Source organism: Marmota monax, unplaced genomic scaffold (genome assembly GCF_021218885.2).
Source record: "Marmota monax isolate L192 unplaced genomic scaffold, Marmota_monax_Labrador192_F-V1.1 WCK01_AAM20220418_F8-fsc00024, whole genome shotgun sequence".
Lineage (NCBI taxonomy): Eukaryota > Metazoa > Chordata > Mammalia > Rodentia > Sciuridae > Marmota > Marmota monax.
In genome coordinates, this window is record NW_026695224.1 from 19,894,479 (window position 1) to 19,909,792 (window position 15,314).

A 15,314-nucleotide genomic window follows, 5' to 3' on the forward strand; every position below is an offset into this window, starting at 1 on the left:
AAATAAATAAGGATCCATCAACAACTAAAAAATATTAAAAACACCAAAATACCATTCTCCATTTTCTCCTGGTAAATTCCTACTTCTTGTTTAGTATCCTCTCCTCCCTAACACTGACTTCGACCTGAATTAAAGCCACCTCTAGGTCTACACAGATCCTGGGCTTTCTGCTGCCTCGGTACTAATAGCACTGGCTTATTATTGTCAAGTCCAGGTCAGAATTTTCCACTGTGTTGAAGAGGTTGAAGCAAGAATATGGAAAGTTTGAGGCCAGCCTTAACTAATTATTGAGGCCCAAAGCAATTTAGTGAGACCCTGTCTCAAAAGAAAAAAAAATTAAAGGGCTGGGAGTGTAGCTCAGTGGTAAAGCACTCTGGGTTCAATCCCCACTACCCCCCCCCCAAAAAAAAAAAAATCCCCACTGTGGACTCCTCAAGAACAAGGAATTCTTGCTGTGTTTCTAGCACTCAACCTAGGGCTGGGAATAAAGAGTGTGCATAGAGTATATGAAATGAAAGAATATCTAAGCCCAGCACAGAAAGTATTTCAAAAGCTTGAACTGAGGGAGATATAGCTCAGTTGGTAGAGTGCTTGCCTCGCATGCACAAAGCCCTGGGTTCAATCCCCATCACCACTCACACACAAAAAAAGCTTGGACTGAGAATACCCCAACATAGGCAATGTGTCATGTTGGGGCAGTCTCCTCAGCTTGGGCATATTGTTAGGAGGGAAGGTGCTGGTTTTCCAGACTCTCAAAGTCTTCCAGAGCCAGTTGTGGTGGGTGGCCAGGAGCAGCTTGCTTCCAAGAGCAGGGGCTTGGCTGCACTGACCAGCACTGGGGGATTACCATCCTTCTGCTCTGACCTACTTTTCCCCTGATTTTTTGCTCCCTAAGTCCCTACCCTTCCATGGAGTGCAGTGATGGGGGAGATGAGGGAGGGTGGAAAGAATCTGCTCCCTGGCCGGAGGCTTAAGGGCTTTGTGTGTTTTATCCCAAAGCTAGAGGAGAGGGGTGGGCTGATAGCCAAGCAAACTGGGCCCTGGGCACAGATGCCTAGGCTAGAGCATCACAGTGATAGTGTTTCACATTTGTAGCTCTGGAGATGAGGAGTAGTTTATTTCAGAAAGGAGTCCAGGGGTTGGATTGCGTAGACCCCAGTCCCTTTTGCCTCAATATTCTTCTTCACTGCAGGGCCTCCTGCTCTTCCCCAGAGCCCAGAACAGGACCTGTTTGTAGGGCTTAATAAATATTTGTAAATTTACTGAATATCTTTAAAACGGAGGTGTTGTGTAGATGTTTGAGTACCATGAACCTTGGAATTACATATTATTTTTAATTCTTTGTGAGGTTGGGATTATGAGCCCCATTGCATAAATAAGAAAAAAATGAAGTGGTAGCACATACCTATAATTCCAGTTACTCAGGAAGTTGAGGCAGAAGGATTACTAATTCTAGACCAACCTGTCTAGAAACTAAATAAAAAGGGCTGGGGATGTGTAGCTCAGTGGTAGAACACCCTGGGTTCAATCCCCATTACTGCAAAATAAATAAATAAAAAGAAAAAGAAACTTGAGAGGAGATGTCTTTCCTAAAAACACAGTCATGGGAATATCAGATCTGGGATTTGATCCCAAGTTTGTTTGGCACCAAAGTCCATTCCCTTAATCATCCCACTAAACTCTTTTTTTTTTTTTTTTTGTGGTGCTGGGGATTGAACCTAGTGCCTTGTGCTCCACTAAACTTTTCAAAAACATTGTGTGTGTGTGATTGAACTCAGGGGTGTTCTATCACAGCTACATCTCCAGCCCTTTTTTATTTTTCATTTCGAGACAGGGACTAGTTATGTTGCCCAGGCTGACCTCAAGTTTGTAATCCTGCCTCAGCCTCTGCAGTTGCTGGGGTTACAAGCATGGGCCACTACAAAGACTGGATAAGAGACAATTTTTTGTTTGTTTGGTGCTGGGGATTGAACCCAGGGATGCTTTGTGGTTGAGCTACATCCCTGCTCTTTTTTAAATATATATTTTTTAGTTGTCAATGGATCTTTATTTTACTTATTTATATGTAGTGCTGAGAATCGAACCCAGTGCTTCACACAAGCTAGACAAGTGCTCTACCACTGAGCCATAACCCCAGCCCCATCCCAGCCCTTTTTGAAACAGGCCTCTTTAAATTGCAGAGTTTGGCCTCAAATTTACGATTCTCCTGCCTCAGCCTCCCAGTCGCTGAGCTTACAGACGTGTACAGTGTGCCGCTGCTCCCGCCTGCAAACCTTTTTTATTTAATTTTGAGACAGAGTCTCGCTAAATTGCCCAAACTGGCCTCCCTCGTGCCTCAGCCTCCCTAGTAGCTGGGCTTACAAGTGACCACACCTAGGTTCCATTTTCAGCACCACAAAAGCAAACAAACCAAAAAACAAATAAATGATAAAATAGGGCTAGGAATATAGCTCAGTGGTCGAGCGCCCTTAGGTTCAATCCCAAGTAACGAAATAAATAAATAGGTAGATTTGTTATTGAAATTTAAGTCGGTCTTTTGCGGCGATTGAGGCATTTTCAGAAATCTCCGCTGAAACCCTCTACGTCCTTAACCTCGCTCTTCAAAGAACACTTTTTCCCAATCAGAAACTTGAAACTCTCTCCCAACTTCCTGAGGTCACTCGTTTTTCTAACACAGGCCCTCCGCACAGCTCACAGTCTAACTTCTTAGAACAATAAACAGATGTCCCCACCGCTCCGCCACAAAAGAGGGACTGTCCCCGCCCCGCAGGCCTCGCTCGGCAGACAGGCAGAACTCGGAGCGCAGTCAGCCGCGTAGCCCGACCTACGGAGAGTTCGCCCGGGTCCCGCCCCGTAGGCGGCGGAGGTTTGTTTTGGCTCCGGGAGCGCGCTGTGATGACGCTACCACGCTGACGCCGGAGGATAGCGGCGGCGGCGGCGGCGGCGGCGGCCGTGGCCGCGGCCGTGAGACGGTCCGCGGAGCCGCCGAGACGCCGAAGAGCCCGCCGCCCGCGCGAGGTGAGGCGGCCTGGCTCAGGGCGAAGGCCCGACGGGCGGGAGGGGCTGACGAGCAGCAGCTGCAGTCGTTTCCTGTGAAAACAGGGCCTCTCCCTGCACAGCCCGGATTCCTCGGCCCTTGTGCTCTGAGGCCTACCGGGCCGGGAGCAGGCCGAGCGATGGCAGCTCGGGGTCCCGGGTGTCTGAATCTGGCCTGGCCTTGAAACGTGATGCAGTAACCCACACTGGTGGGCCTGGTGGACGTGGTCAGCTGCCCTTACTGCGGTTCAGCGGTGTCGCTTCCAGTGTGGGTCAGATTGACATAACCCCATGGCCCTCACTGCTTTGTAGTGTCCGGTGCCTACCCCACACCTTTACTTTGCTACTGAACACCAGGGTCCGGCGGGTCAACCGACCACTTCCTTGTACTGACGGGGGGAAAAAGCAGGCCAGAGTCCAGCTATGTTGACTGCACAGCAGACTTGTCATTCCTGCAAGGGGAAAAGCCAATCCTCCTACGTGAAGCTACTGAAGTTGAAAATCTAGTCTTTAACTTCCTATAACCGGCTCCTTTGTTACTGTAGTATATAAGTCACGCTTCTTAGTTTGAAGCATTCAGGGCTCTTCATAATCTGGTAGAGGCCTAATCCTACAGTCAACACCTGGGCACTTCTTCACTCCCTTTTCGTAATGTATGTTGTGGAAGCATGTTACTTCTATGGTTTCATATCCTTGTGATTTAGATATGCAGATTTCTCTTCCTTCCATCCACCAATATGGGAAAAGTACATGTATTCTTTAAAGTCCATCTGAGTTGACATTTTCTTGGGAAAACTTGTTCGCATGTAATCACTGATTCCCCTTTGTCCATGCTGCTGCTGCGGAGTATATAATGTGTCAAATATGATCTGCATCTCTCTGGCTGTATATCTGGCATAAAGTAGGAGCTCCAGCAGCAGTGGTGTCTGCTGAATCTATTGGGATAGGTTACTGATTTATTAATGGATTCAGATTCAGCTATATTATTGAGCACCTGTCAGTGGCAGGGCCAGGATCTGAGATGACCACAGCTAACACCTATGTGTTGTAGGTGTGGATCTTCAACCTTGAAGATCCAAAATTTCTCTGGGTAGTTTTTTTCTCTTTCTTTCTTTTTTTTTTTTTTTTTTTTTGGTACTAGGGATTGAACCCAGGGGCACTTTACCACTGAGCTACATCCCCAGTCCTTGTTTTTATTTTTTATTTTGAGTCAGGGTCTCACTAAGTTGCTCAGGGCCTCACTAATTTGCTGAGGCTGGCCTTGAACGGTGATCTTCCTGTCACAGCCTCTTGAATTGCTGGGATAATAGGCATGAGCCACTGAGCCTGGCCTGGTTTTCTCTTTTTTTTTTTCCTGCAGTACTTGGAATTGAACCCAGGGCAGCCCCTGGGGTAGTTTTTCAAAATACAAATTCAAGAGTTTTCTCTCTTGAGCTGGGGTTGTGGCTCAGTGGTAAAGCATTTGCCTAGCATGTGTGAGGCACAGGGTTCAATCCTCAGCACCACATAAAAATAAGTAAATAAATAAAGGCATTGTGTCCATCTACAACTAAAAATATTAAGAAAAAAAGTTTTACTATTTTTTTCCTGCATTTTTTTTTCTTATTGGTGCATTATAGTTGTATGTATTGTTGGAATTTGTTGTTACACGTTCGTATATACCTATAATAATTTGACCCATATCACTCCCGAGCACTTAACCCCTCCCTCCCTAAGAGTGTTATTCTTGATTTTTTTTAGGGCGGTGTACTGGGGATTGAACCTAGTACCTGTGTTCTACTACTTAACTATACTACCAGTTACCTCTCACTCTAAAATTTTGATTAAAAAAAAAAAAAAGTGGGCTGGGGCTGTATCTCAGTGGTAGAGCATCTGCCTTGCATTTGTGAGGTTGTGGGTTTGATCCTCAGCACCACATAAAAATAAATAAATAAAAATATTGTGTCCATCTACAACGAAAAAAATGTTTTTTTAAAAAGTGACTTTACTGTGATTTCTTTCTTTCTTTCTTTTTAAAGGAGAGAGAGAGAGAGAGAATCTTTTTTGTAGAAGGACACAACACAGTGCCTTTATTTTTATGTGGTGCTGAGAATCAAACCCGGGTCCCGCCCATGCTAAGCAAGCAATCTACCACTGAGCCACAATCCTAGCCCACTTTACTGTGATTTCTGCTTGAAGATCTGTGTCGCTGCCTCAAGAAACTTGTCTCTTTTGTCCAATAGAATGGGCTAGCTATGCATTATGGACTCCTGTTGTGTCTCATTGCCCATTCCTTAGAGAGACAGTATATTTTGGTGGTTAGAAGCAGGAATTTTAGAGTCAGAGAATTTTAGAGTCAGAATTTTAGAGTCTTGTTTCAATTTCTGGCTTTTATGAGATTAAGTTTCTTTGGATTGAAGTTTCCTATTTCTAGAATAGGAATAATCATTGCCTACCTCACATGGTTGCAGAGAGGATTGAGATATTGTGGATGAGATCCTTAGCAGAGTTGAAATTCTAAACTGAAGCCACTCTTATTACTAATGATCATTAATAATAAGTGTCCTTTGTCAAAAGAAAATCTCTCTAGTCCCAGCAAATCAGGAGGCTGAGGCAGGGGAATCACATTTTGAGGCCAGTCTAAGCAACTTAGCAAGGCCTTAAGCAATTTAACCAGAACTTGTTTCAAAAAGAAAGAAAGAAAAGAAAAGACCAGGCATATGGCTCATTGGTAAAGCACTCCTGGGTTCTATCCCCAGGACCAGGAAAAAAAAAATCTCCCCCCACCCCTTTTTTTTTTCTTTTGCATTGTTGGGGATCAAATACGTGTGCTACCACTGTCCCCCCACCGCCCCCAGAAAATCTCATCTCTGTTTGCTCTTCAGACTGAGCTGCATGTAGGAAGCTGCCTTGTGTTGGTGATTTCATTAAGGTCATTTCTCCTCATCAGAGAAAGCTGGCAACACTCATCAGGTTTCTCATCAGGATATATATAGTTGACTATTCCCCTAGAAGAAATGTGGAATGTTAACACACTAGAGGGTGGGTTTGCTGAATAAACACATTGTCTAGGTCTAATTACAGTTCTGTGCTTAAGTTGTATAAATGAGCTGGAGAAAGTGCAGCCTTAAGGACAACTGTTTCTCTCTGACACTGAGCTACAAATTCACATTTTCTTAGATTTGCTTGGCTCTTAGAATGGAATGCCCCTGCAGATTTTAGAATAAGAATCTGCAGTAGATGCTGGTATTCTCTGTCAGTCACAAATTCATAGTTAAATGACTGGCACTTTGGTTTGGCCTTCCATTTCACTCTAAAAGTATAAGGATTTTTGTGTGTGTGTGGTACTGGGGATAAACCCAGGACTTTGCACATGCTAGGCAAGTGCTCTGCCACTGAGGTATATCTTCAATCTCTTATTTTGAGACAGAGTCCTGCTAAATTTCCTAAACTTGCCTCAAACTTGTGATTCTCTTGCCTCAGCCTCTTAAGTAGCTGGGATTATAGACATGTACCACTTTACCCACCTAATTGTGAGCATGTTACATGGGCAATTTTGGTCCTTTTCAGAGCTTCCCAAGTATATAATGATATTAATGTACTATAGGTATGTGAAAGTATTGACCCTTAAGCTTCATGACAGTTGAGAATAGCTGTCTCCATTGACCCAGGATGTTGTATAACAATATTGTTCTCTGTGTATTGTGACCCATTGAGAAACTTTGAGATACACAGCTCTGGAAGAATGTAAGCAATTTTGTTTGTTGAAAGCTGGCGAGAGTCTTATTTATTTGAACTCACTTTCTTTTCAGGAACCTCAGTGAGTATTAAGCTGGTTTGTGTTGGCTAGGTCATCACTGAGCTAATTCTTGGTACAACCCTCTGTTGCCATGGTGTCTGATATGATGCTAAGATCAAGAAACATAATGTTTTCATTTGCTGGGAGAAAATTATCTCAAAAGGTCTTCTTCCAGGCTCTCAGACTTAAAGTGGCTTTGAGGGCATCATAAGAGTAAATGGGGGCTGGGGATGTGGCTCAAGTGGTAGCGCGCTCGCCTGGCATGCGTGCGGCCCGGGTTCGATCCTCAGCACCACATATAAACAAAGATGTTGTGTACGCCGAATACTAAAAAATAAATATTAAAAAAATTCTCTCTCTCTCTCTCTCTCTCTCTCTCACTCACTCTCTCTTAAAAAAAAAAAAAAAAAGAGTAAATGGGTCAAGGAACTCTTGGTGTGGAACCATCTGGGCTCTAAGTTTCTTAGAAGCAGAAACTATGGTTCCTTCTTTTTGTCTGTTATAGCCCTGAGAGAATTCTGGGCCCATAGTAGGAGCTCAATAAATATTTGTGAGTTGATCAATGTGAGTTTGAAAGGATAACTGCAAATACATTGTGAGGGTCTGCATTTCTTTTTTGGTACTAGGAATTGAACCCAAGGGCACTTAACCACTTAGCCACATCCCTAGTCCTTTTTATTTTGAGTCAGGGTCTCACTAAGTTGCTTTGGGCCTCTTTAAGTTGCTGAGGCTGGCTTCAAATTTCTTTTTTCTTTTTTTAATTATATATGGACACAATATCTTTATTTTTTTAAATTTATTTTTATGTGGTGCTGAGGATTGAACCCAGGGTCTCTCATGTGTGAGGCAAGCACTCTACCACTGAGCCACAACTCTAGCCCCAAGGCTTCAAATTTTTAACCCTCTTGCCTCAGCCTCCTGAGTATCTGGGATTAAGTCAGGTGCCACCACACCTAGCCAGGGTTTGTATTTCTGATAGTGAGATGTCTTAGATGGAGTTGGGGGTCATGATAACATGGGGAGAACACAGCAAACTTCAGAACATCTCTCTGAAGGTATTTGCCTACCAACTGTTACTATGTAGAGCAGTGGGTTCAGCTAGAATTCTTGAAAAATGGGGGCCCAAGTTACTGTTTTCTAAAAAGGAGTCATACATGGGTGAGGTGGTATTCTCCTGGAGTCCTAGCTACTTGGAAGACTAAGGCAGAAGGATCACTTGAGCCCCATAATTTAATGCCAACCTGGCACTGACAGGTCTCAAAAAATTTTTTTTTTTTTTCAAAAGGAGTAATGGGCTGGAGATGTAGGTCAGTGGTAGAGAACTTGCCTAATGTGCATGAGGCCATGGATTCAGTCTCCAGTACTGCAAAAAAAAAAAAAAAAAAAAAAAGTCATAACAATTGTTATTATGAAATAATATTATTAAAAATTGAAACAGTCACAGCCGTTGGGACCAATCTCCTGTATTTCTCCTTTGCTAGCATAGCAATAAACCTTCTTTTTCCTTTTTCTCAAAAAAAAAAAAAATTGAAACATTATAGGAGTGAATAATGAACAAATATCTTTAGACACAAGTACTATAATAATTTGGTTTATTTGCCTCTTTTTTCTTATGCATATATTAGCATACACATTTCTGTAATACCTAGGAAAATAACTTTTTTTTTTTTTTTCAGTACTGGGGATTGAACTCATGGGTACCCCACCACTGAGCCAAACAATTAAAAAATTAATTGATTGAGACATGGTCTTGCTATATTGCCCTGGCTGGCTTTGAATTTGCAGTCCTCCCAAGTTGCTGGAATTACAGGAATGTGCCACCGCACCTAGTGCAGAATACCTTTTAAAGTATAGTAAGTGAGCTGGGTGTGATGGCACATGCCGGTAATCCCAGCAGTTCAAGAGATTGAGGAAGGAGGATCTCAAGTTCAAAGCCAGCCTCAGCCAAAGTGAGGTGCTAAGCAACTCAGACTCTGTCTCTAAATAAAATACAAAATAGAGCTGGGGATATGGTTTAGTGGTTGAGTGCCCTTGAGTTCAGTCTCTGGTACCCCCGCCTAAATAAATAAATAAAGTGTAGTATGTGGTGGTTTCAAAATATAGCAACAGCACAGAAGTCTGCCAAGTGAGAAGTAAAAATTCTCATCCTTTCTTGTACTCATCCCCCCTCACAGTTACACACCCCCAGAGGCAATCGCTGTTAACAATTTTCTTCTATTCTTTCAGGATATTTTTTTCCCCATGAATATGTCTATAACTTCTTACAATCCCTCATTGGATATATGCTTTACATACCCTTTAAAACTATTCAATCAACTATGAGGTGTGGTGATACTTATCTGTAATTTTAGATACCTGGGAGACTGAGACAGAAGGATGGCAAGTTTGAAGTCAGCCAGGGCAATTTAGTGAGACCCTGTCTCAAAAAAATAAAAAGGGGCTGGGGGAGCTGGGATTGTAGCTCAGTGGTAGAGCATTTGCCTAGTATGTACGAGGCCCTGGGTTTGAATCTTAGCATCACATTAAAATAAATAAACAAAATGAAGGTGTCCATCTACAACTAAAAAAATAAAAGGGGGCTGGGGCTGTAGCTCAGTGGTACAGCACTTGCTTAGCATGTGTGAGGCACTGGATCTGATCCTTAGCACCACATACAAATAAATAAACAGATAAGATAGATAATCATTTAATAAATAAATGAACAGATAAAAGGGGCTAGGAGCCTAGCTCCAGGGTAAAGTGCTTGTCTAGCATATGTGAGGTCCTAGATTCTATCCCCAGCAAAAATTACACAATAAACTACTGTACAGTACACAATTTATGACAGATATGAATCCTGGCACATAGCTACTTAGCAAAATTGTACATGACTGGTGTATTTTTTCCTTGTCGATATAGATTTACCTCATTCTTTTTTTTTTTTTTTTTTTGTACTGGGGATTGAACTCAGGGGCACTGAACCACTGAGCGACATCCCCAGCCCTATTTTGTATTTTATTCAGAGACAGGGTCTCACTGAGTTGCTTAGCACCTTACTGTTACTAAGGCTGGCTTTGAACTTGTGAACCTCCTGCCTCAGGCTCCTGAGCCACTGGGATTACAGATGTGTTGTGCCACTGTGCCTGGCTAGATTTACCTCATTCTTTTTTTCTTTTCTTTTTGTGGAATGGTGGATCAAACCCAGGGTCTCACTTTTGCAAGGCAAGCACTCTACCATTGAACCATACCCTGACCCCAATTTACCTCATTCATTTCAGCAGCTGAAAAACATTCCATTATATGAATATATCTTGAGTAATTTTTTTGCATGCTATTGTGAGTAGTATAATGAAATCTCATGCTGTCCCAATCTATCCTGCAAGGAACATGAGTTATCCCCCTCCCACCCTTTTAAAAAATCTTATTGATGGGTATTTGGGTTATTTTCAGTGAAAGATTTCTTTTTATTTTTTGCTATCCTGGAGATTGAATCCAGAGCCTTGTACATGCTAGGCAAGCACTCTATCAATGAGTGCTATCCTCCAGCCCCCAATTTTTCATTATGATAAAGAATGCTGCCGTGAACTCTCTTATATATTGTATGCTTATGGAAGTGATTTTGTAGTATTATTTTGGAATGGAATTGCTGGGTCAGTTTTCCTGTTGTAGAAGGTAGAGTTGTATAGTTCCCTCTAAGCCCTTGTTTGGGGGCTTTTGTCTAAAGTGACAAGAGTTTGCCTTGTCTCTCTGCTTACCAGGCCAAGAGTTAGATGTACTGTCTAGCAGGTACTTTTTCTGCGGTTACTGAGAGATTTCTACCTACTTCATTTTGGTAGACAGACTTCTAAAACACAGAAGCAGAATATAGAGATCTTTGTAGGCAAAAGGTTGTAAAATTTTGTTGAGGAGAAAAATCTTGAGAGCTGCTATTGGAGAGGTCAGGTGCCTATAGTCCTCTGGTCTCTGTGGCCAGGAAATTATTTCAGAATCTATCCTGGGCCCCCAGTCTTCTGTAAGAATGTGGACAAACTTACTTTAGTGTTCAGGTAATCTGTAAAACCCAAACAGGCTTCATTTGTTGAAACTGATTACTTGGGCACCCAAATAATATGTCTCTAGTTTAACTACTAGTGAGATATCTTATTGCCCCTTGAAAATTTCTGAGGTTCTAGAATGTTTGCCCCATACCAAATAGAAATCCAAGAGCCAGACCATCTTTCACTCACTGTTGACAAAGTAGGGAATGTTTTTTCTGAGCTTAGCACTTTGCTAAGTACCACGGGAGTTCTGGAAACCTGAATAGTGGCCCCTTCATTGAGGGACTGATAACAGTAGTGATCAAAGGCAGTCAGGAGTAGAGCCTTGAGCAGCATGGCCCAGATTGTTGTTGGAGTGGAGTTTGGAATAGTTGTTCTGAAAAAAAAAAAAAAAAAAAAAAGCTCAGTAGAGGTGTGTTGACTCACCAGCTCAAGAGGTGGGGGATGGGGGTGGGTGGTTAAGGTCTTGATCTAGTGAGACTAGGCTCTGCTGGGCCCCAGACACTTGTAAAGTCTTTTCTGTGTGGTGAAAGCAGCTGACTGGGGAACCAGGAGACTTGGGCCATGCTTGGTCCACAGTGTCTGAGTGGCTTTGGACAAGTCTCACTTCTCCTAGCTGGTCATTTCTGTACAGTGACAGTGAGGACAGTAGTGCTGAGTACTCACTGCCATTCTACACTGTCCAGTATGCTTGTCTTCCTCAAGGAGTACTTTGCCCCTCCCTCACCCTGTGTGGTGGCATACAGTCATCCTAGCAGCTCCTGAGGCTGAGGTAGTGGGATCATGAGTTTAAATCCAGCCTAAACAACTTAGTGAAGCCCTAAGCAACTTGGAGAGACCCTGTCTCTAAATAAAATATAAAAAAGGGCTGGAGAGGGGCTGGAGTTGTGGCTCAGTGGTAGAGTGCTCGCCCAGCTAGCATGCATGAGGCACTGGGTTTGATCCTCAGCACCACATAAAAATAAAATAAAGATATGGGCTGGGGATGTGGCTCAAGCGGTAGCGCGCTCACCTAGCATGCGTGCGGCCCAGGTTCGATCCTCAGCACCACATACAAACGAAGATGTTGTGTCCACCAAAAACTAAAAAATAAATATTAAAATTAAAAAAAAAATAAAGATATAGTGTCCACCTAAAACTAAAACTAAAGAAAAAAAAAAAAGAGCTAGGGAATGTGGCTCAGTGGTTAAATGCCCCTGGAGGGGAGGCTGGTAGTTGAAGTTATAGAGCAGATTCTAGAGAGTCAGGTACTTTCTGCAAGATGTGTTAGGGTTGGTGTTGGTGACTTGTTATAACTGGTGTAGTGAAACCCTCCTAGAAGTTTTCTTGAGGTTTCTTTAATCATTCTGCCAACCCCTACACCTACCTTGGTCACATACACAAGACAGCTGGGAGGAGGAAAAAGGCTTTGCCTCTTTTCTAGGAGTTTTACCAGCCACCACCCTTATCCCCTTGTCTGCATTTTCACTTAACCTGTATGGGAAGAGAAGTTAACAGACGTGATTGGAGCGTAGTGATTGGAGCATAGAGCAGCTATGATCCCCTGGAGGCTATTACATGTGTCCCTCAGTCCTCAGAGCTAGCACTTTATCCTCTATTTTTAGTCTGTAGTTGGGACAGTGGAGTGTTAGCAGCAGTCCCACCTTTGAAGCATTTCTAATTGGAATGAATGTGGCTCTCTTACTGCTGATTTTAGTCCCTGTGCAGACTTCGTTTAAAGTGAAGTCAGGACTTTTATTTAATAAACCTTAGTTTTTCTTATCAGGACCAGACTAAGTGTGCACATTTAAATAAAAAGAGTCAGTGTATGTCTTCAGACAGCTATTTATTTGTGAATCTAGGACTCTGCTTCCTAACAAGAAAGAAGTAACACCTGAGTGGCTGTGCTAGGTCATCCATGCAATCTGTCTTCCTTCTCCATGATGGTCAATATTGCTTACAGAGTGGTCTTGGGGATCAGGCGCCTATGTTCTGCCTCAGGAATATTGGCCCAAGAGCTGGTCTTTGCCTGAGCTTTCAGCTTTTACTGTGTTGAGATACTGTGTTTTCCTGAAGGAAGAGATGAGTATGCAGAATTCCAAAGTCCATAGTTCTAGTCTTTGATGTCTGTGAAAAGGAATCTTTTTCTTTCTTTTTTCTCTTTTTCTTCCTTCCTTCCTTTCTTCCTCCCTCCCTTCCTTCCTTTCTTTCGTATGAACCACTGAGCCACATCCTGAGTTCTTTTTAATATTTTATTTGGAAACAGGATCTCACTGAGTTGCTTAGGGCCTTGCTAAGTTGCTGAGGCTGGCTTTGAATGCATGATCCTCCTTCCTCAGCCTCCTGAGCTGCTGGGATTACAGGCATCTGCCACCATGCCCAGATGAAAAGGAACCTCTTTCTGAATGCCTTTGTTTAAACATTGTTTCCTAAATTGCCATGGGAATCCATGTGGGACCTCCAAGGCATTAGGGTAAGAGTTGTAGCAAATCCTGAAGCACTTGTGTTGGTAGAGGACTAGTTCCCTTTTATGTGAAGAAAGATAAAACTTCATTCTGAATTGTAGTGACACAGTGATTAAAACCTGAACCCTTAGCCAGGTGTGGTGCATTATGCCTATAATCTAGCTTTTTGAGAGGCTAAGGTAGGAGGATCTCAAGTTGGAGGCCAGTCAGGGCAACCTAACGGGACCCTGTCTTAAAATAAAGGGCTGAGAATGTAGTTAGTGGTAGAGTGCTTGCCTACCATGCGCAAGACCCTGGGTTCAGTCTCCAGTACTCGGGGTAGAACCCAGACCCTTAATCTGTGGTCTCCAAATTTTTCTTTTTTATCTTATGGATTTGCCATCAAAGTTTTGGGTATGTTTCAGTGATGAGTTTGTTCCCTGAAAGAGTTGGCCATATTGGCCAGTACAAGCCTCATCACCTGGAATTTAGGCCCTTTGATTCACTGTAATCTGATGACTATTAGGGGTTCTCTATATCTCTCAATGTGCCACGGTAAAACCTGCAAGGGGCTTCCTGTGCTGCCTTGGGTGGAATCATTTGCCATTTTCACAAGCGGGTAAGGAGATGTAGCTATTTCTTCTTGGCCCCAAGTACTACTCTTGGGGAGTCACAGAGTCTCTGACCAGCTCTCTTTAGGCATCAGATTCTACATCCAGTAACCTACAGTAAGTGTCACATGGACGTTTCACATGCACTGCAGCACAGCCAAGACTGAACTCTTCCCATTGCTTCCTAAACTGTGCCTTCTGCTGCACTCCTGACCCTTTGCCCAGGCACCAAGCAAAGAACTGGAGTGCTGCCCTTAATCTTTCCTCTTACCCCTTAGATCACCTCCAGCCTGTCATTGGTGCTACTGACATCTCCCAATTTTACCCCTTTCAGGCACAGGGTGTAGAAAGGGGGTAGAAACAGACAGCTCTTACCAGAATGCCTTGGAGGTGTCACATGGATTCACATGGCAACTCAGGACACACTGTCACTGACCATTTTAGTCCACTTTGACCCTCCTCTAGTTTAACTCATACTTCTTTCTAAACACAGATCAGATCACTTCTCTTTTCTGTTACCATTACTTCTTCTCCATTACTTTTCAGGAAAGCCCAGTCCTCAAGCCCAGTCTTCAATAGAACTCGTGATGCCTTTCATAATTTGGTTCCTGCTTCCAAAATCTTCAGCCCCCAACCTTGGCTTTGTCCCACTAAACTGCCCTTTACCAGGCTTATTCTGGGATTCTGGGCCTTAGAATGTGTTATTCTCTGCCTAAGTCACCATTCCCACCTGTGCTTACTTGACTCATTTTGATTGAAAATTCGGAGTTGGGGTGGGGTCACCTCCTTCTAAAGGCTTCCCTAATCCCTGTCTTGCTCTCTATGTGTCTACTGTTGTTTCTCAAGCTTAATACCCTGCTTTATTGAAATTATCTGTTTTTATGTTTTTTCTTTACTTAGACTATGAGTTTGATGACCATGTCTTACTTGATTTTTTTTTTTTTTTTTTTTTTTTTGGTGAGTGTTAAAATATAGCCTACGTTGGATCTTTGTTTATTCATTTCTGTATTCCTAACATTTTATAGATGTTCAGTAAATGTTTGATATGAATTGACCATTTCACTCCCAATTCTGTATAGCCATAATTAGGAAATTCTTAGCTCTTTTCAAACCATGGGGCCCTCAGATAGACCTAGAAAAGGGCAGTCTAGGTAGAAAGGTGGAGACTTCTGGAAAGCAGTAACTTCATTATTTTTACAAGGTATCAAGGAAACATGGTATCCTGATCTACAGCTGAAATCACATCTGGATCAATGTGCTGATGTTCTTTCTGAGATCAAGGCCCTCCCTGTCCCTGTGTGTTTTTTTTGGTGGTACTGGAGACTAAACTCAGGGATGCTTTACCACTGAGCTACATCTCCAGCCCTTTTAATTAATTTATTTATTTTTAAATTTAAATTTTATTTTATTTAAAAAAATATTTTCTAGTTGTTGTTGTATCTTTATTTAT

The 15,314-nt window shown here is 42.7% G+C and overlaps 1 protein-coding gene across 1 annotated transcript in view; it reads left to right on the plus strand.

Moving 5' to 3' along the window:
* The first annotated feature begins 2,905 nt into the window (after positions 1 to 2,905).
* The window catches only part of Pskh1 (protein serine kinase H1), a 33,683-nt gene continuing 21,274 nt past the window's right edge, over positions 2,906 to 15,314 (plus strand). Inside the window, exon 1 of the mRNA XM_046434393.2 lies at positions 2,906 to 3,018. The gene's annotated coding sequence lies outside the window, so the exon portion shown is untranslated. The remainder of the gene's footprint in view (positions 3,019 to 15,314) is intronic.